The sequence below is a fragment of the Drosophila biarmipes genome, unplaced genomic scaffold, assembly GCF_025231255.1.
Source record: "Drosophila biarmipes strain raj3 unplaced genomic scaffold, RU_DBia_V1.1 ptg000016l, whole genome shotgun sequence".
Taxonomy (NCBI): domain Eukaryota; kingdom Metazoa; phylum Arthropoda; class Insecta; order Diptera; family Drosophilidae; genus Drosophila; species Drosophila biarmipes.
The window spans coordinates 756,674-778,827 of NW_026114534.1; the positions used below are offsets into that span (position 1 = coordinate 756,674).

The following is a 22,154-nucleotide window of genomic DNA, read 5'->3' on the forward strand; positions in this document are numbered from 1 at the left end:
ACTAGCTATTCTCATAAATGCCTTCTTTATGCCATATCTATACAATTTATGCACTTTTATATGTATATTTGCTAATATTATACATTATTATGCCTTATAGGTATTATACCTATAAGCCATATACATACGATTTCATTTTTTTATTTATATATGGTTTTGTATTTATAACCATATACCGTATTTACTTTTATAAGGATATGATTGGCGTTTTATATAGTATTGACAAAATTATAAGTTTGACAAACACTTTTTTAAGTCTTTTAGTTAAAATTGTCATTTTTAATTGACTATCTAAACACTAGATATATTTGCACATGGAGCAAAGAGTATAAAAATTGGTCGCGTCACTAATAATATCGCGATACATTTTTACTACCATCAAAATACCACATACGTTTATATGTCCTCTTTATTTAATTTGGTTTCTAAACCTCAGGAATAGTTTTAATTATATGTGCGCTCTAAGTTGAATGAATTTCTTGAATCTCTTTACTTGAATTTCTAAGACTTAAAAATATTTATAAATAGATGTCCTATTGCATAATATTTTTTTATCGCTTCACTTATAAAATAACGATCCTGCCTTTCTACCTTTGAATAAACATTCATATAAACATGGAGAAAAAAACGTTCGCGTCACTAACAGTATGTGACGATAAAATTTTGCTAACATTAAAAGGAACATATTTTTATATGTCAACTCTTAGTTGAATTGGTCTATTGCTTAAGATTCTAGACCTTAGGAATATTTTTATATTATATGTTTGCCAATCTTCGCGTCACTAAAAAGATGACGATTCATATTGTTATTATTAGATGGTCGAGTTGTACTTATATTGATATGTTAATCAAATTGGTCTCTTACTTGAAAATCTAGACCTTAGGAATATTTTTATATTATATGTTTGCCAATCTTCGCGTCACTAATAAGATGACGATTCATATTGTTATTATTAGATGGTCGAGTTGTACTTATATTGATATGTTAATCAAATTGGTCTCTTACTTGAAAATCTAGACCTTAGGAATATTTGTATATTATATGTTTGCCAATCTTCGCGTCAGTAATAAGATGACGATTCATATTGTTATTATTAGATGGTCGAGTTGTACTTATATTGATATGTTAATCAAATTGGTCTCTTACTTGAAAATCTAGACCTTAGGAATATTTTTATATTATATGTTTGCCAATCTTCGCGTCACTAATAAGATGACGATTCATATTGTTATTATTAGATGTTCGAGTTGTACTTATATTGATATGTTAATCAAATTGGTCTCTTACTTGAAAATCTAGACCTTAGGAATATTTGTATATTATATGTTTGCCAATCTTCGCGTCAGTAATAAGATGACGATTCATATTGTTATTATTAGATGGTCGAGTTGTACTTATATTGATATGTTAATCAAATTGGTCTCTTACTTGAAAATCTAGACCTTAGGAATATTTTTATATTATATGTTTGCCAATCTTCGCGTCACTAATAAGATGACGATTCATATTGTTATTATTAGATGGTCGAGTTGTACTTATATTGATATGTTAATCAAATTGGTCTCTTACTTGAAAATCTAGACCTTAGGAATATTTTTATATTATATGTTTGCCAATCTTCGCGTCACTAATAAGATGACGATTCATATTGTTATTATTAGATGGTCGAGTTGTACTTATATTGATATGTTAATCAAATTGGTCTCTTACTTGAAAATCTAGACCTTAGGAATATTTTTATATTATATGTTTGCCAATCTTCGCGTCACTAATAAGATGACGATTCATATTATTATTAGATGGTCGAGTTGTACTTATATTGATATGTTAATCAAATTGGTCTCTTACTTGAAAATCTAGACCTTAGGAATATTTTTATATTATATGTTTGCCAATCTTCGCGTCACTAATAAGATGACGATTCATATTGTTATTATTAGATGGTCGAGTTGTACTTATATTGATATGTTAATCAAATTGGTCTCTTACTTGAAAATCTAGACCTTAGGAATATTTTTATATTATATGTTTGCCAATCTTCGCGTCACTAATAAGATGACGATTCATATTGTTATTATTAGATGGTCGAGTTGTACTTATATTGATATGTTAATCAAATTGGTCTCTTACTTGAAAATCTAGACCTTAGGAATATTTTTATATTATATGTTTGCCAATCTTCGCGTCACTAATAAGATGACGATTCATATTGTTATTATTAGATGGTCGAGTTGTACTTATATTGATATGTTAATCAAATTGGTCTCTTACTTGAAAATCTAGACCTTAGGAATGTAATATATAAAGGATTAAAAATTCGCCACAAAGCCAAGCAAACAATCAATGCATACAAATAGATTGTTGGTTGAACTTTATATAAGAAGTTCAACACAACAAATAAATTATGCAATTTTATTATCGAATCATCAAGCAAAGGATAAGCTTCAGTGGATCGCAGTATGGCAGCTGCTCAACCACTTACAACACCTTGCCTGTTACAAAAGTCGTTTACAATTGATTCTAGGCTTTGTCATTGTATTAAATAATGCTTTTATATGTAACTAGCGCGGCATCAGGTGATCAAAGATCCTCCCAATTTACTATGTTACAAATTACATTGGCATCACATCCATTGTCGTTTAAAAAGTAAATTATAAACTTTAAATGGTTTAGAAGCCATACAATGCAAATTTCCCCTTATTTATCATTGCAGTCCAGCACGGATACGACCTTAGAGGCGTTCAGGCATAATCCAACGGACGTAGCGTCATACCACTGTTCGCTCGAACAAGTATTGTGCCATTGGTCCGTACCTGCGGTTCCTCTCGTACTACGCAGGAATGCTGTCGCAACAACGTTTTGTCATTAGTAGGGTAAAACTAACCTGTCTCACGACGGTCTAAACCCAGCTCACGTTCCCTTGCATGGGTGAACAATCCAACGCTTGGTGAATTTTGCTTCACAATGATAGGAAGAGCCGACATCGAAGGATCAAAAAGCGACGTCGCTATGAACGCTTGGCCGCCACAAGCCAGTTATCCCTATGGTAACTTTTCTGACACCTCTTGTTAAAAACTCTTTAAACCAAAAGGATCGATAGGCCGAGCTTTTGCTGTCCCTGTGTGTACTGAACACCGAGATCAAGTCAGCATTTGCCCTTTTGCTGTATGTGTGGTTTCTGTCCGCACTGAGCTGGCCTTGGGACACCTCCGTTATTATTTGAGAGATGTACCGCCCCAGTCAAACTCCCTACCTGGCAATGTCCTTGAATTGGATCATACCTGAGTAATTGGAGTTATACCAAATTTTCAAATCAAAAATACATAAATGCACCGTTTTATTAAAGAATTTGTTTGCGATTATATAACAAACTCGTGATACTTTGATCAAGAAGCTTGCATCAAAACCCAATACCATAAGATATAATAAATATATCCGTATAATGGCTAGGAAATGATACACGTTCCATTTAATCAAGTAAGTAAGGAAACAATAAGAGTAGTGGTATTTCATTGGCGATACCAAACCGAGGTCTAATATCTCCCACTTATTCTACACCTCTTATGTCTCCTTACACTGCCAGATTAGAGTCAAGCTCAAAAGGGTCTTCTTTCCCCGCTAATTATTCCAAGCCCGTTCCCTTGGCTGTGGTTTCGCTAGATAGTAGATAGGGACAGGTGTGTCTCGGATCCCTCCGAACTTATTTAACGTGACGTGTTCCGCACTGAAGGGATTACAGCCACGGCATTCTAATATACCCACAAGGGAGTATATAATGCAAGGGTCTGGGTTAAGCGCCAAACCAACGCCCTGGACTAGAAGCTATAGCTATGTACATAGCAACCACCCCAGTAGCAATTTAAGTACTTGCTTGTCGGGCAAGCACTCCCCCTTGCATAGGGGCGAGATCTATCTAAAATCTCTACTGTTCTTTGGGTCGCAGCACCCGAGTTGTATTAACGCAACATCCACGTCGAGCCCGGGGACTCTACCCGCGATATAGGTGTCAACCACAGCCACCACGAAACTCCCACTAGGGGGCCGACCTCAATGAGTAGCCTTGGAGAACCACTCAACCCGTGGCACCGAAATTTCAGGCTCGGTGGGCCTCACCCCTTCAGCTCCGACAAGCTCGGATGGGGCAACCATGTCATATTAGTCGCCTCCTACGACAAGCAATGACAAGCTGTGGCAGTATTCTTCGCCGTTGCCACACGGCAAGGGGGTTTTGGGACTATTGTCCCGGCGCCTGCGGTTCATCCCTCGTCGCTTCCATCCTACGCCTCGAGAAGGCAGCATCAGCAAAAGCTCCTAGGAGACGCATCCGTTCTGGGGTCTCGACTACTCCTGCGACGTTCCATCGTTCTTGGACTCGAACAATGCCAAGGGCATCCAAGTCACGCAAATCGCTATAGAGGCGGCACTCACATAGTACGTGAAGCCAGTCCTCACTCTCCTCTCCACATGAGCATGCGGTTGTGGTGCTGAGGGTTCTACCATGGAGGAAAGCGTTGAACGACCCGTGTCCTGTCAGCAAGAATCCGGCTCTTAAGGTGAAGACAAAGTCCTTCCTCTTGTAGACGAACGCTGCCTCTGGGAAAAACTGGCGAGTCACAAAACCGTGAGCCGCTTGGTCCCATCTGAGTTGCCACTCATTTAGCAGACATTCGTCTAGCAGAGCCATCTTGGATTTCCAGTCCAACACAGACAAGTCCTGTCCATAGAGCCAGTCGCTCTCGTCCAGGGGAACGTGCTTTCTGAGCTTAAACTTCACTGCCATCCTGTGAGCATCTAAATCCATTGGAGGAGCACCAGCAAGCACCTGCAGTGCCACCGTGGACACTGTGCGGCATACCGGTAGGCATCCTAATAGGATGGTCCTCTGGCACGAGGTGAGGAGTCTTAAGGACTTGCCCTTGCTCGCCGCCTTGTACCAGACCGAGGCACCGAAGAGTGCACAGGGGACCATGAGTCCGCTATATATCGTCCTCTTAGCACGGGAGCTGAGCCCCCAATCGACTCGGAGCACCCGTGCTAGCCCTCCGGCAACTCCAGCCAGCCGATCTCTGAGAGCAGAGATATGCGGGAGAAAGCTCATCCGCTCGCCGACTAAGATGCCAAGGTACCGGCATTTGGTGACGTATGGCAGGCTTGCTCCAGCAAACCGTACCGTCGGTCTCCTAGTGTCTGAAAGATTCCCTTTCAGCAACATGATTGCCGTCTTGCTGGTTGACACACTCACTCCAATCTCAGCTCCCCAGGCTCCCACGATGTCCATCAACTGCTCACCCTTTCGCTCCAGATCGGCACGGGAATTCCCATCGACGAAAAGTAGCAAGTCATCTGCAAACGCGCTCAGAGCACAATGTGGCTCCAGGCGCTGAAGCAGCACATCCATCAGTAGGTTCCAAATAAATGGACCACTGACGGACCCTTGCGGGCAGCCCCGTGTAACCGACACTGTGGCCGCTTCGTAACTGCTGATGATACTGGCACTTCGACCGGAGAAATAACTTTTCCACAAGTCTATCTCTCGACAGCCGACGTCGATAAGCCGATCCAGCACCGCGTTCCACTCAACATTGTCGAAGGCACCCTTGAAATCAACAAAGATTCCCAGCACCCTCCTCTCGCGGCTGGTGGAAACGGTGTTTTTAGCGTGCATCCACGCATCCTCAACGCAGCGTCCAGGCCGAAATCCAAATTGCCATCTGCAGCCATCCGGTAGCACATCCTTCAGTCGATTCACCATGATCCCTTCCAGCACCTTTCCGAACACTGGCAAAAGGCATATGCCACGATAAGAGGCAGGATCGCTCCTGTCCTTATCTGGCCCCTTTACCAGCGGTATCACTCTCGGGTGTTTCCACTCGGCAGGAAAATATCCTTCCGAGAGGCATCGAGAGTACAACTTCGTCAGGTGCTGAGGGATAGCACGCCATACCTCCTTGACGATCCCACCCGTGATGCCGTCCATTCCCGGCGATCGCCGGCTTCTCAGCTTCGCGACGCTGGTTGCCACCTCGAAGGCTTCGAGGGTCGGTGGAGCAGCAGGAGTTATACCCTCACGCACTGTGGATTCCGCAACAGGGAAGAAGTTGCGGAGGAGTATATCTGCGCAGTCGTGCCATGTCGTAAGTAGCGCGCCGTTCGACCTAAGACATCCAAGATCGGTTGTCTTTTTCCGGCCTCGGCATATTCGGTAGGCGTGCCCCCATGGATCCTTGTGCCGTCCCACGAAGTCCCGCCAGTTTTGTTCCTTTGTCATCAGGATAAGCTTCTTATACTGGCCTGTGCCGTCCCACGAAGTCCCGCCAGTTTTGTTCCTTTGTCATCAGGATAAGCTTCTTATACTGGCCTGAGGCAAGCCTTAATCCAGCGGCAAGTCGCTCAACATCGCCGGTGCCACTCCGACGAGCTGCCTGCAGCCTGCGCCTCAGTCTCCTGACCTCTTGGCGCTTGGTACTCAGTTCAGGATTCCACCATATTACGTTTCCCCTTGCTGCAGGTATCCTGCGCCCTATTACCCTGTCGCACACTTCGTGTACGATGGAGCGAAGGGCTGACACATGATCATCCAACGGCGATTCCTCCAGTTCCTCGAGACATTCAGCTACATCCCTTAGTTCTACTCTGAATCTTCGCCAACTTGCATTGGAGAGCCTCCATTGCGGTACCGGAGCTAGGCTCTCAACAGTACTGCTTGGATCTGGAGTAACCTCAACAGTGATGATGTTGTGGTCACTCAGCTCCCAGAAGTCAACTCTCCATTCGTATGTTGCCCACACACGCGCTGCTTCGTTGGTGAAGGTCACGTCGATATCACTTCTGGAGCGGTGATTATCGAACGTGAACACCTGGCTGGCCGTATTAAGCACACAGACACCGCTTGCGATGATCCACTCGTCCATGTGCTGTCCCCGTTCGCGATTCAGACGGTCTCCAGAGTTAGCTGGAGTTTTGCTGAACCACATCGGGGAAACCGCATTCGCATCAAGTCCGAGGATTGTCGGTGTCCTGCTGGCTAGCAGCAGAACCGTATCCAGGTAGTCAGTGTAGGGCTGCAGGGCAGCTGAGTACTGGCAGTATACGGAGGACAGAAAAATGGTGCCGTATTTTCCTGTGACACTCACGCACACTCCATAATCCGTCGTCAATGTCTCGATGGGCATGCAGATGGCAGACGGGTCGTCCACGATGATGGCAGCTTTCTTCCTTTTGTCAGCGAAGATTCTCATGCCTCCAGGGAGTCCAGTGAGACGCTTGCCTGCGTCCACATAGGGCTCCTGAATGAGTGCGAACAGGTGGCCAGCATCTCTCATCCGCTTTGCAAGCTCGATGACAGCGCAACGGCCTCGACCACAATTCGCTTGGATGAAGCTGAACATGTTAATGTCTAGCTTGCACCCTGGCTAGCACAGCGCTATATATCGGGCATCCACCCGAGAGCATATAGTGCCCCGAGGGTAGCCCTTTATGGCGGCAGTTACGGCAGTCCACCGCATTTTTGCACTTCGCCGCGACGTGGTCGTTCTGTCCGCACTGGCGGCAGACCTGGTTTTCTCTAGCGTACCGACACTCGCTGACTTTGTGGTCAAAACCAAGGCATCGGTGGCACGCATAGGTGCGCACTTGAGAGCGGCAGCGGTAAGAGAACCACTTGATATACACCCTCCCGCTTTCGAGAACGGCCAACGCCTGATCATCTACTTCCAGCGTCACGTTTATAGTGGCGCTGTTAGCTGCTGACCAGGGCTTGGTCGCCAGGACTACCGCCTTCTGGAACTCCTTCAGCGACATCTCCTCGAAGTTTTTCTCTTTTAACTCCATCATGAACTCATCCGGCGTCACAGTGGTGTCCACATCCTGTACCGTCACCCTGGGTTTTGCGGCAGTGTTTTTGGACACCTTAAGGCCCACCTCAGCGAATTTTGCGGAGGCAACGATTTTCGACATCTCCGCCTGCGATGGCGTGCGAATAATCGCGCCGCCCCGCTTCAACTCTCGCACCTCATGCACTCTGACGCCCAAAGCAGGCGCTACCTCTTTGCGGACCTTGTCCGCAATTTGCCTCCCTGATAAGGCCGGATCATCACATGCAACGACTGCCGACCAGGTCTCCCGGATTTTCCGCGGTGCGGCTACAGGGGCATAGGGGGCGACAGGGGCAGCAGGTGAGGCGATAAGGTGCGCGCCTCTAGCAGCGGCGGCTGCGTATGAGACGGCCGAGGCAACCGGTGCCTGCTTCTTAAGGCGGTCCTCAAGCACTCCAATCCGTATAAGGAGGGCTGCAACAACCTCCTCGTAGCGGTTGGCTACGGACTGCACCTTCACATTTGTGGCCGGGTTGGCATAGGAGACCATGAACATCCTACCGATCTCCGATCGGATGTCCCCCATCTCGGCAGCGACGGCACCATTACCTCTCCACTCCCTATCCGAGAAGGATTTTAGAGGACTGGCTGGTGCAACGAAGGTCTTCTCGTGTTCAGCATAGGATGCAGCAGCGGCGGGGGCTGCGGGAGCGGCAGGGGCTGCGGCAAGGGCAGCGACAGGGGCAGCGGCAGCGGCAGCAGCAGGGGCAGCGGCAGCGGCAGCGGCAGCGGCAGGGGCTGTCGCAGTGTCAGCGGCAGTTGCATCCAGTGCCATCAACTTGCACCTAGAGGCGTCCCTCAGCGGCGCTTTATTGCGCTTACCTCTGGGTCGTCCTCTGCCCCCACTGCTTCCCCTACTACTAGCACTCTCACTGCCAGAATCTCCAACATCCATTTTGGGTGGCGCCATCCGCCGGTTATCGGCAGTTCCAACCCAAAAGCTTTTCCACCAAGGACTTACCCCTTTATTATCAGCTGGTCGGAAAGCTCTATCAGCTGATCAGCTGATAAAAGTTTAGCGATGACACAAACCGCACAGCTGTTTTAGGCAAAATGTGCCTAAATAAGCCTAACGCCTCTCTCAAGAGAGCGCCTCTCTCGTGACACACGTGGCGCAATGGAAAATTTCCAATGGGAAAAACCCAATTTCACCCGGTTTCACCACTTTTACACAGGGAAAAAAAGGGTTCGCAGGCACAAAACACGAATTTTCGTGCTGTTTCTAGCTTCGTATCTGGTCTCTATCAGTCAATATTGGCTACACTCGCGGAGCGTACGGAAAACACGTCTGTTCGCACGAGCAATCTAACACCGACTGAGTAGTAGATAGGGACAGTAGGAATCTCGTTAATCCATTCATGCGCGTCACTAATTAGATGACGAGGCATTTGGCTACCTTAAGAGAGTCATAGTTACTCCCGCCGTTGACCCGCGCTTACTTGAATTTCTTCACTTTGACATTCAGAGCACTGGGCAGAAATCACATTGTGTCAACACCCGCTAGGGCCATCACAATGCTTTGTTTTAATTAGACAGTCGGATTCCCCAAGTCCGTGCCAGTTCTGAATTGATTGTTAATTGATAATCGTTATAATTAATAAGAACTAATTGGTTTAACCCAATTAGTATTCTTAAAAATTTTAGCAAGAAAGTTCCACAATTGGCTACGTAACTAAACTATCCGGGGAACAAGTAACTAACATAAATGCTAGAAACTCTATTTACCCAGAACGAGCACATAAACCATGTTATTGTTTCCCAATCAAGCCCGACTATCTCAATCTTCAGAGCCAATCCTTATCCCGAAGTTACGGATCTAATTTGCCGACTTCCCTTACCTACATTATTCTATCGACTAGAGACTCTTCACCTTGGAGACCAGCTGCGGATATTGGTACGGCCTGTTGAGAAGTTTGCGTGTCCCCACCATAAATTTTCAAGGTCCGAGGAGAAAATATCGACACAACAGTATATGTCATGCTCTTCTAGCCCATCTACCATATCTCTCTGCGAAAGACTTCCATGGTAGTACGGCTATAAAACAGAAAAGAAAACTCTTCCGATATCTCTCGACGGCTTCTTTATGGTCGTTCCTGTTGCCAGGATGAGCACGAGGCCCATATTTAATAACAAACGGATACTCAACAGGTTACGGAATTGGAACCGTATTCCCTTTCGTTCAAAATTATTCAAGTATATTAATTTAGCTAGATTTTATATAATATATATATTTGTTTGGCATTTGTATTTTACTTGAAAATTTTCGGCTTTCGCCTTGAACTTAGGACCGACTAACTCGTGATCAACCACTGTTCACACGAAACCCTTCTCCACTTCAGTCCTCCAAGGTCTCATTCGATTATTTGCTACTACCACCAAGATCTGTACCAATGGCAGCTCCATGCAGGCTTACGCCAAACACTTCTACGCATACCATTGTACCTTCCTACTCACTAAAGTTTCAAAATTTATATTACAAGTAATATAAATCATCTACTTTAGCGGTAATGTATAGGTATACAACTTAAGCGCCATCCATTTTAAGGGCTAGTTGCTTCGGCAGGTGAGTTGTTACACACTCCTTAGCGGATTTCGACTTCCATGATCACCGTCCTGCTGTTTTAAGCAACCAACGCCTTTCATGGTATCTGCATGAGTTGTTAATTTGGGCACCGTAACATTACGTTTGGTTCATCCCACAGCGCCAGTTCTGCTTACCAAAAGTGGCCCACTGGGCACATTATATCATAACCTTGAACTTCATATCAAGAAAGTTAAGGTTCTTACCCATTTAAAGTTTGAGAATAGGTTAAGATCGTTTCGACCCTAAGGCCTCTAATCATTCGCTTTACCAGATAAGATTATTTTATATAATATTAAAATGCACCAGCTATCCTGAGGGAAACTTCGGAAGGAACCAGCTACTAGATGGTTCGATTGGTCTTTCGCCCCTATACTCAATTCTGACAATCGATTTGCACGTCAGAACTGTTTCGGTCTTCCATCAGGGTTTCCCCTGACTTCAACCTGATCAAGTATAGTTCACCATCTTTCGGGTCACAGCATATATGCTCAAGGTACGTTCCAGTTAGAGGCATAAATAATATAAATATCATTATACATAACTATATAGAACGCCCCGGGATTGTGTTAATTAGCTATAAATAGTTAAAAAACTAATCCCATTATTAGTCAAGTTAATTACGCTATTAGGTTTATATCCCAATAACTTGCACATATGTTAGACTCCTTGGTCCGTGTTTCAAGACGGGTCCCGAAGGTATCCTGAATCTTTCGCATTGTTAATCCTACAAGTGCATAAAATAAACACAAAAATCAATGATAATTATGCCATTATATAATTCCGAAAAATTAACGCACTGTATTCATATAAATCTATCAGCACTTTATCAAATTAATAACATTTATTCTGTGTTAAAATGCAAGCAAATTAATTTGAATAAACTATAAGTTATATTTTATGATAAATTTGGTATGCTAATAGATTACAATGTCCTTATATGGAAAAAATGCACACTATTATCATAATATTGTTTAAATATTACAATTCTAATGATGAATTTTCCATAACGGATATTCAGGTTCATCGGGCTTAACCTCTAAGCAGTTTCACGTACTGTTTAACTCTCTATTCAGAGTTCTTTTCAACTTTCCCTCACGGTACTTGTTTACTATCGGTCTCATGGTTATATTTAGTTTTAGATGGAGTTTACCACCCACTTAGTGCTGCACTATCAAGCAACACGACTCTTTGGAAACATCATCTAGTAATCATTAACGTTATACGGGCCTGGCACCCTCTATGGGTAAATGGCCTCATTTAAGAAGGACTTAAATCGTTAATTTCTCATACTAGAATATTGACGCTCCATACACTGCATCTCACATTTGCCATATAGACAAAGTGACTTAGTGCTGAACTGATTTCTTTTCGCTCGCCGCTACTAAGAAAATCCTTGTTAGTTTCTTTTCCTCCCCTAATTAATATGCTTAAATTCAGGGGGTAGTCCCATATGAGTTGAGGTTGTGTATAACTTTTATATGCAATTAATTCTTTATATATAATGATAAAACATTTTATTAAATTCGTTATATTAATAATATCTGTATATAAATGGCATTTGTTTGATTTAACGAATCAACGAAGAACAATAATATTGTCAACGGTTTTCTATTTTCTAATCATTAATAAGAGACAATTCTAGATAAATTTTTATGCTAGACATTTCTCAGTATCATTTGATTGAAAAAGAAAATATTTCTCTTCGTTTTTCACATTCAAATTATTTACTAATGTGAGATAATGTTTTTCATATATTTTTTAATATTATGAATAAAATAATTAAATTATTATTATCCAATAAGCAATACCATATGCTTATAAAATTTCATTATAAAATTTGTATAAGCAACTTAATTAGCATAGTCTTACAACCCTCAACCATATGTAGTCCAAGCAGCACTATAAAATTAATTAAAGTACATAACAGCATGGACTGCGATATGCGTTCAAAATGTCGATGTTCATGTGTCCTGCAGTTCACACGATGACGCACAGTTTGCTGCGTTCTTCATCGACCCATGAGCCGAGTGATCCACCGCTTAGAGTTTTATAAATTGGTTTCTTAATTTTGTCAAATATGTTTTTATTGAAAGAAATTAAAAATACACCATTTTACTGGCATATATCAATTCCTTCAATAAATTTATTTTTATACCTAAAACGAATGCTGCGAAATGTCTTAGTTTTATATAACCAATATATATCAAAGTATTTCTTTTTAAATTGCATTTATTGTAAATAAATATATATATATATATATTAATACTTTTTTAGCGATATAAATTGAAATTTATATAAAACATTAACCTGTATAAAACCAGGTACAACATTGTACATTTTAGGTTGTTGCATTATCCAATGTATGCGCATAACTGAGATGAACAATACATATACACACAGTATTTTAATTGTGTTTATATACAATAATAATTTAATATTATTATTTTAATAATTCGATTTGCTTGTTCGAATTTTTATTTGTTTGTTTTGGCTGCTTATTATTTCTCTCATATGTATTAAATACAATATATAATTTTAATATTTGCATTATTTCGATTTGCTTGTTCGAAATTTCATTTGATCTATATTAGATCATATACATTTTGGCAATTCATATTTTATTTGTATTACTATAATGTATTTATTATAATATAAACAAATATTTTATTAACGGTAAGGATATACAATAATAATTTAATATTATTATTTTAATAATTCGATTTGCTTGTTCGAATTTTTATTTGTTTGCTTTGGCTGCTTATTATTTCTCTCATATGTATTAAATACAACATATAATTTTAATATTTGCATTATTTCGATTTGCTTGTTCGAAATTTTATTTGATCTATATTAGATCTCATATACATTTTGGCAATTCATATTTTATTTGTATTATTATAATGTATTTATTATAATATAAACAAATATTTTATTAACGGTAAGGATATACAATAATAATTTAATATTATTATTTTAATAATTCGATTTGCTTGTTCGAATTTTTATTTGTTTGCTTTGGCTGCTTATTAATTTCTCTCATATGTATTAAATACAATATATAATTTTAATATTTGCATTATTTCGATTTGCTTGTTCGAAATTTCATTTGATCTATAATAGATCTCATATACATTTTGGCAATTCATATTTTATTTGTAATACTATAATGTATTTATTATAATATAAACAAATATTTTATTAACGGTAAGGATATTAAAACATTAATGATCCTTCCGCAGGTTCACCTACGGAAACCTTGTTACGACTTTTACTTCCTCTAAATAATCAAGTTCGGTCAACTTTTGCGAAACAACCGTAACACGCAAGGCGTCACAGTGATCACGTCCGGAGACCTCACTAAATAATTCAATCGGTAGTAGCGACGGGCGGTGTGTACAAAGGGCAGGGACGTAATCAATGCGAGTTAATGACTCACACTTACTGGGAATTCCAAGTTCATGTGAACAGTTTCAGTTCACAATCCCAAGCATGAAAGTGGTTCAGCGGTTTACCCGGACCTCTCGGTCTAGGAAATACACGTTGATACTTTCATTGTAGCGCGCGTGCAGCCCAGGACATCTAAGGGCATCACAGACCTGTTATTGCTCAATCTCATTATTGCTAGACGCAATTTGTCCATTTAAGAAGCTAGTGTCCTTATAATGGGACAAACCAACAGGTACGGCTCCACTTATATAAACACATTCAAACACAATAAACATTTTACTGCCACCATGAATGAAGGCTATATAAGCTTCAACACCATAATCCTGAAGATATCTATTTAATATATTTGAGTCTCGTTCGTTATCGGAATTAACCAGACAAATCACTCCACGAACTAAGAACGGCCATGCACCACCACCCATAGATTCGAGAAAGAGCTATCAATCTGTCTTACACACTTATGTTCGGACCTGGTAAGTTTTCCCGTGTTGAGTCAAATTAAGCCGCAGGCTCCACTCCTGGTGGTGCCCTTCCGTCAATTCCTTTAAGTTTCAGCTTTGCAACCATACTTCCCCCGGAGCCCAAAAGCTTTGGTTTCCCGGGAAGCGACTGAGAGAGCCATAAAAGTAGCTACACCCAATTGCTAGCTGGCATCGTTTATGGTTAGAACTAGGGCGGTATCTGATCGCCTTCGAACCTCTAACTTTCGTTCTTGATTAATGAAAACATCTTTGGCAAATGCTTTCGCTTAAGTTAGTCTTACGACGGTCCAAGAATTTCACCTCTCGCGTCGTAATACTAATGCCCCCAAACTGCTTCTATTAATCATTACCTCTTGATCTGAAAACCAATGAAAGCAGAACAGAGGTCTTATTTCATTATCCCATGCACAGAATATTCAGGCATTTGAAGCCTGCTTTAAGCACTCTAATTTGTTCAAAGTAATTGTACCGGCCCACAATAACACTCGTTTAAGAGCACTAATGCAGGTTTTTAAATAGGAGGAACATATGAAAAAATACAAGTATCTAAGCACATGTAAGAACTCCACCGGTAATACGCTTACATACATAAAGGTATAGTACTAACCACAATTGTAAGTTGTACTACCCGTATGAAGCACAAGTTCAACTACGAACGTTTTAACCGCAACAACTTTAATATACGCTATTGGAGCTGGAATTACCGCGGCTGCTGGCACCAGACTTGCCCTCCAATTGGTCCTTGTTAAAGGATTTAAAGTGTACTCATTCCAATTACAGGGCCTCGGATATGAGTCCTGTATTGTTATTTTTCGTCACTACCTCCCCGAGCTGGGAGTGGGTAATTTACGCGCCTGCTGCCTTCCTTAGATGTGGTAGCCGTTTCTCAGGCTCCCTCTCCGGAATCGAACCCTGATTCCCCGTTACCCGTTGCAACCATGGTAGTCCTAGATACTACCATCAAAAGTTGATAGGGCAGACATTTGAAAGATCTGTCGTCGGTACAAGACCATACGATCTGCATGTTATCTAGAGTTCAACCAATATAACGATCTTGCGATCGCTTGGTTTTAGCCTAATAAAAGCACATGTTCCATAAGGTTCATGTTTTAATTGCATGTATTAGCTCTAGAATTACCACAGTTATCCAAGTAACTGTTAACGATCTAAGGAACCATAACTGATATAATGAGCCTTTTGCGGTTTCACTTTTAATTCGTGTGTACTTAGACATGCATGGCTTAATCTTTGAGACAAGCATATAACTACTGGCAGGATCAACCAGAATAATGTTTTTATTCATATTTCATTCATATTTTTTGAATAGAAATTAGCAATATATATGTTGTTATAGATTTTATTTCTATCGAATACGGCCATTTTTATATAGCATTCGTATACGTTTGTTTTCCAATTTATACTTGTTTCGCCACTAATAATAACAAGTTTTTATTGATGTCAAAAAGAATCATATTCTTTATAAACACAATATTTATTTTTCATATATTTTCTTTATATATGCACATTTCATTCTAAAATATCATTTTTGTTCGACATACATAATATATTGTATCCACACATGTACAATTTTTGTTTAACCAATATAAGATATTGAGTTAATCATTTGTATTTTGACGATAAATTTAAAATTTATCTATATATATCCATATAAGTCTCTGGTAATATATAAAATAGAACCGAGTGTATATATATAATTATTACTACTATATTTATTTCTTAAATAATATATACTTATATATTATTTATATATATACTCTTTATTATATATTATATAATTTCTTAAATAACTCTCTTAATAGCTATTTTTTATTATCAACAATATAAGTTGATATTAATATTGAAAATGTATTCATAATTACATTTTTATATTTCTTTGGTAGACTTTTATGTACTATTATTATTTAATAATACACATATAATATAAATCATGTTAGCCTACCTCCTAAAATTAACGATAAAATTCGGAAACAATTTGTTATTCTATGTACAATAGAAACTTGGCCTTTGTTTCAACGTTATTATCTTTGGGCTTAAAATATTAACCGCGGAGCCAAGTCTCGTATTCAAATAAATGAATAAAGAAACAAATTTGACGGATAATATCTTCTCTACTGACATATGTCAATAGCAGACGGCCGGCCCATTGACCATCCTATAGTAGTTTTTGGACACGCTGTCTCCCATTCGGGTATATTCAATTTACTTTGCCACTCACCCATATAGTGTTCTCTTATATAATAAGACAACGCACTTTTATATTCATTATATGGATATATTGCCTTCCTCATATTTGCCACACCACCTATAGTAGTTTTTGGACACGCTGTCTCCCATTCGGGTATATTCAATTTACTTTGCCACTCACCCATATAGTGTTCTCTTATATAATAAGAAAACGCACTTTTATTTTCATTATATGGATATATTGCCTTCCTCATATTTGCCACACCACCTATAGTAGTTTTTGGACACGCTGTCTCCCATTCGGGTATATTCAATTTACTTTGCCACTCACCCATATAGTGTTCTCTTATATAATAAGAAAACGCACTTTTATTTTCATTATATGGATATATTGCCTTCCTCATATTTGCCACACCACCTATAGTAGTTTTTGGACACGCTGTCTCCCATTCGGGTATATTCAATTCTCTTTGCCACTCACCCTTATAGTATTCTCTTATTTAATAAGAATACTAAAATACTTCTCATATTATAGATGTAATCTATTAACTTCTCAATATCCATACGGTTTATGTATGGTATTGACAAAATCCTATGCATTTGCATAAGATTTATTTTGCCACAATTTATAGTACTAGTGCCGCCCTCACTAGGTATAAATATCTCATTTCGCTAGTAGTGTATGGGCAAATTCTACTAGCTATTCTCATAAATATGTCACTTATATGCCATATCTATACAATTCATGCACTTTTATATGTATATTTGCTATATTATACATTATTATGCCTTATAGGTATTATACCTATAAGCCACATCCATACGATTGCTTAATATAAATATATGTATAATTTTTTATACATATTTTTTTTTTATTTATGTATGGTTTTTTATTCATATCCATATACTGTATTCACTTTTATATGGATATGATTGGCGTTTTATATAGTATTGACAAAATCATAAGTTTGACCAATACGAGGAGAGGTCCGCCAACGACCACCTCCCTATAGGTGTTTTTGGACACGCTGTCTCCCATTCGACTGCTTACTATACTAGGGGCTACCCGCTCCGTATGATATTCTCTCATATAACAAGAGAATGCAAGAAATATTCGTATTTTATGAATATAATCCATTTATTTTTCAATATCCATACGTTTTACTTAGTTTTTTGTACGGTATTGACAAAATCCTATGCATTTGCATAAGATTTATTTTGCCACAATTTATAGTACTAGTGCCGCCCTCACTAGGTATAAATATCTCATTTCGCTAGTAGTGTATGGGCAAATTCTACTAGCTATTCTCATAAATATGTCACTTATATGCCATATCTATACAATTCATGCACTTTTATATGTATATTTGCTATATTATACATTATTATGCCTTATAGGTATTATACCTATAAGCCACATCCATACGATTGCTTAATATAAATATATGTATAATTTTTTATACATATTTTTTTTTTATTTATGTATGGTTTTTTATTCATATTCATATACTGTATTCACTTTTATATGGATATGATTGGCGTTTTATATAGTATTGACAAAATCATAAGTTTGACCAATACGAGGAGAGGTCCGCCAACGACCACCTCCCTATAGGTGTTTTTGGACACGCTGTCTCCCATTCGACTGCTTACTATACTAGGGGCTACCCGCTCCGTATGATATTCTCTCATATAACAAGAGAATGCAAGAAATATTCGTATTTTATGAATATAATCCATTTATTTTTCAATATCCATACGTTTTACTTAGTTTTTTGTACGGTATTGACAAAATCCTATGCATTTGCATAAGATTTATTTTGCCACAATTTATAGTACTAGTGCCGCCCTCACTAGGTATAAATATCTCATTTCGCTAGTAGTGTATGGGGAAATTCTACTAGCTATTCTCATAAATATGTCACTTATATGCCATATCTATACAATTCATGCACTTTTATATGTATATTTGCTATATTATACATTATTATGCCTTATAGGTATTATACCTATAAGCCACATCCATACGATTGCTTAATATAAATATATGTATAATTTTTTATACATATTTTTTTTTTATTTATGTATGGTTTTTTATTCATATCCATATACTGTATTCAATTTTATATGGATATGATTGGCGTTTTATATAGTATTGACAAAATCATAAGTTTGACCAATACGAGGAGAGGTCCGCCAACGACCACCTCCCTATAGGTGTTTTTGGACACGCTGTCTCCCATTCGACTGCTTACTATACTAGGGGCTACCCGCTCCGTATGATATTCTCTCATATAACAAGAGAATGCAAGAAATATTCGTATTTTATGAATATAATCCATTTATTTTTCAATATCCATACGTTTTACTTAGTTTTTTGTACGGTATTGACAAAATCCTATGCATTTGCATAAGATTTATTTTGCCACAATTTATAGTACTAGTGCCGCCCTCACTAGGTATAAATATCTCATTTCGCTAGTAGTGTATGGGCAAATTCTACTAGCTATTCTCATAAATATGTCACTTATGCCATATCTATACAATTCATGCACTTTTATATGTATATTTGCTATATTATACATTATTATGCCTTATAGGTATTATACCTATAAGCCACATCCATACGATTGCTTAATATAAATATATGTATAATTTTTTATACATATTTTTTTTTATTTATGTATGGTTTTTTATTCATATCCATATACTGTATTCACTTTTATATGGATATGATTGGCGTTTTATATAGTATTGACAAAATCATAAGTTTGACCAATACGAGGAGAGGTCCGCCAACGACCACCTCCCTATAGGTGTTTTTGGACACGCTGTCTCCCATTCGACTGCTTACTATACTAGGGGCTACCCGCTCCGTATGATATTCTCTCATATAACAAGAGAATGCAAGAAATATTCGTATTTTATGAATATAATCCATTTATTTTTCAATATCCATACGTTTTACTTAGTTTTTTGTACGGTATTGACAAAATCCTATGCATTTGCATAAGATTTATTTTGCCACAATTTATAGTACTAGTGCCGCCCTCACTAGGTATAAATATCTCATTTCGCTAGTAGTGTATGGGCAAATTCTACTAGCTATAAGATTTATTTTGCCACAATTTATAGTACTAGTGCCGCCCTCACTAGGTATAAATATCTCATTTCGCTAGTAGTGTATGGGCAAATTCTACTAGCTATTCTCATAAATGCCTTCTTTATGCCATATCTATACAATTTATGCACTTTTATATGTATATTTGCTAATATTATACATTATTATGCCTTATAGGTATTATACCTATAAGCCATATACATACGATTTCATTTTTTTATTTATATATGGTTTTGTATTTATAACCATATACCGTATTTACTTTTATAAGGATATGATTGGCGTTTTATATAGTATTGACAAAATTATAAGTTTGACAAACACTTTTTTAAGTCTTTTAGTTAAAATTGTCATTTTTAATTGACTATCTAAACACTAGATATATTTGCACATGGAGCAAAGAGTATAAAAATTGGTCGCGTCACTAATAATATCGCGATACATTTTTACTACCATCAAAATACCACATACGTTTATATGTCCTCTTTATTTAATTTGGTTTCTAAACCTCAGGAATAGTTTTAATTATATGTGCGCTCTAAGTTGAATGAATTTCTTGAATCTCTTTACTTGAATTTCTAAGACTTAAAAATATTTATAAATAGATGTCCTATTGCATAATATTTTTTTATCGCTTCACTTATAAAATAACGATCCTGCCTTTCTACCTTTGAATAAACATTCATATAAACATGGAGAAAAAAACGTTCGCGTCACTAACAGTATGTGACGATAAAATTTTGCTAACATTAAAAGGAACATATTTTTATATGTCAACTCTTAGTTGAATTGGTCTATTGCTTAAGATTCTAGACCTTAGGAATATTTTTATATTATATGTTTGCCAATCTTCGCGTCACTAAAAAGATGACGATTCATATTGTTATTATTAGATGGTCGAGTTGTACTTATATTGATATGTTAATCAAATTGGTCTCTTACTTGAAAATCTAGACCTTAGGAATATTTTTATATTATATGTTTGCCAATCTTCGCGTCACTAATAAGATGACGATTCATATTGTTATTATTAGATGGTCGAGTTGTACTTATATTGATATGTTAATCAAATTGGTCTCTTACTTGAAAATCTAGACCTTAGGAATATTTGTATATTATATGTTTGCCAATCTTCGCGTCAGTAATAAGATGACGATTCATATTGTTATTATTAGATGGTCGAGTTGTACTTATATTGATATGTTAATCAAATTGGTCTCTTACTTGAAAATCTAGACCTTAGGAATATTTTTATATTATATGTTTGCCAATCTTCGCGTCACTAATAAGATGACGATTCATATTGTTATTATTAGATGGTCGAGTTGTACTTATATTGATATGTTAATCAAATTGGTCTCTTACTTGAAAATCTAGACCTTAGGAATATTTTTATATTATATGTTTGCCAATCTTCGCGTCACTAATAAGATGACGATTCATATTGTTATTATTAGATGGTCGAGTTGTACTTATATTGATATGTTAATCAAATTGGTCTCTTACTTGAAAATCTAGACCTTAGGAATATTTTTATATTATATGTTTGCCAATCTTCGCGTCACTAATAAGATGACGATTCATATTGTTATTATTAGATGGCCGAGTTGTACTTATATTGATATGTTAATCAAATTGGTCTCTTACTTGAAAATCTAGACCTTAGGAATATTTTTATATTATATGTTTGCCAATCTTCGCGTCACTAATAAGATGACGATTCATATTGTTATTATTAGATGGTCGAGTTGTACTTATATTGATATGTTAATCAAATTGGTCTCTTACTTGAAAATCTAGACCTTAGGAATATTTTTATATTATATGTTTGCCAATCTTCGCGTCACTAATAAGATGACGATTCATATTATTATTAGATGGTCGAGTTGTACTTATATTGATATGTTAATCAAATTGGTCTCTTACTTGAAAATCTAGACCTTAGGAATATTTTTATATTATATGTTTGCCAATCTTCGCGTCACTAATAAGATGACGATTCATATTGTTATTATTAGATGGTCGAGTTGTACTTATATTGATATGTTAATCAAATTGGTCTCTTACTTGAAAATCTAGACCTTAGGAATATTTTTATATTATATGTTTGCCAATCTTCGCGTCACTAATAAGATGACGATTCATATTGTTATTATTAGATGGTCGAGTTGTACTTATATTGATATGTTAATCAAATTGGTCTCTTACTTGAAAATCTAGATCTTAGGAATATTTTTATATTATATGTTTGCCAATCTTCGCGTCACTAATAAGATGACGATTCATATTGTTATTATTAGATGGTCGAGTTGTACTTATATTGATATGTTAATCAAATTGGTCTCTTACTTGAAAATCTAGACCTTAGGAATGTAATATATAAAGGATTAAAAATTCGCCACAAAGCCAAGCAAACAATCAATGCATACAAATAGATTGT

General features: G+C 37.9%; 2 non-coding genes and 1 pseudogene across 2 annotated transcripts; all 3 read right to left on the reverse strand.

Moving 5' to 3' along the window:
* Window positions 1-2,419: 2,419 nt before the first annotated feature.
* LOC127011992 (large subunit ribosomal RNA) lies at window positions 2,420-11,923 on the reverse strand (annotated as a pseudogene).
* Window positions 11,924-12,327: 404 nt separating this feature from the next.
* On the reverse strand, window positions 12,328-12,506 carry LOC127012026 (5.8S ribosomal RNA). The gene has a single exon (XR_007765449.1). It is a non-coding gene; the product is annotated as a 5.8S ribosomal RNA (ribosomal RNA).
* Window positions 12,507-13,681: 1,175 nt separating this feature from the next.
* On the reverse strand, window positions 13,682-15,676 carry LOC127011898 (small subunit ribosomal RNA). The gene has a single exon (XR_007765356.1). It is a non-coding gene; the product is annotated as a small subunit ribosomal RNA (ribosomal RNA).
* Window positions 15,677-22,154: the final 6,478 nt, after the last annotated feature.